Source organism: Pollicipes pollicipes, unplaced genomic scaffold (genome assembly GCF_011947565.3).
Source record: "Pollicipes pollicipes isolate AB1234 unplaced genomic scaffold, Ppol_2.1 Scaffold_3447;HRSCAF=4054_pilon_pilon_pilon, whole genome shotgun sequence".
NCBI classification, from domain to species: domain Eukaryota; kingdom Metazoa; phylum Arthropoda; class Thecostraca; order Pollicipedomorpha; family Pollicipedidae; genus Pollicipes; species Pollicipes pollicipes.
The window spans coordinates 3657293-3658347 of record NW_023596297.1 but is presented as its reverse complement, the minus strand read 5'-3'; positions in this window follow the sequence as shown (position 1 = coordinate 3658347).

Sequence of the window (1055 nt, the reverse complement as noted above, 5' to 3'; positions counted from 1 at the left end):
GGCGCGTCGTCACCGTAAGGCTCCAGCGTCATCCTGTCGACGAGGACACGGTATTGTGCGAAGAGCTCAAACAGCCGGGCACGTGGTCTTGATAACGGCCACGGACAGACTCTGAACGCCTTCATGGCAGTCAGCACCACCGTGCGATGTCGGTAGGCTCCGAGGATGGCGAATCCGCGGGCGTGGAAGCCGGCATTGGTGGGGAAAGTGTTGAAGATCAGCTCCCGGACCCGGTCGGCGATATCCCAGTCCTTGAACATTGCGGCCATCGCCGCGACAAGTCCCGCTCCCTTGGGCAGCTTCGAGATGGCGAGTAGCCCGGCAACTTCGCCAGACGCCAGCATCAAAATGTCAAACGGAGTTTAAGCACGTCACCAGCTTTGCACCGCTACGCCCATGCCCGTTCGCGTCGCTCCTCATCCCCGACATCGCTGTGTGGCTTTCGGTCCAGTCGCGTAGCGAGCAGGGCGTTGCTTCCCGTCCCTGACGTACCCTGAAGTCTCCTCTCATGCTTTTGTAAGGGAACCACGGCCCTTCTCTGATACTTGATCTTGATCATTTTGAGGGCGTCGGCATACGCGACGTCAACAGATCCCGAACTTCTCCCGAAACGCCTCCTCGGTTGCAGCCCGCGTTTCCACGGCATCTTCCTGCTTGTCTTGAACCCCGTCGCTTGCGGCAGTTGTAGTGCATTGCGACGAATATATGCACACAGACAAGACAGAAGTGATAACCCATTTCTATACCTCCTTTCTCATGGTTTGTCTGTTGTGAGGAAGAAGGTTATTTCTACTGTTTTAACGCCGTCCCCTTGTTCAAAGTCTCAAAAATGTCTCTCGGATCCTGTTTGCATCGGAATGTCCGTTCCAGTCCGAACCTTTGCTTGAACCAATGATGATGATCTCTGTTTTAAGTAGGTGCACTTGGTCTTCGATCTAGTGTTGAAACTGCCACTGTTTTCGCTAGGAAGGAGGATACGTGGTGTGTTTGTGGATTGGATGAGAAAGACATTGTTACCGGAAATCATTCACCGAGAAAAGGACACGAGCTGGTGA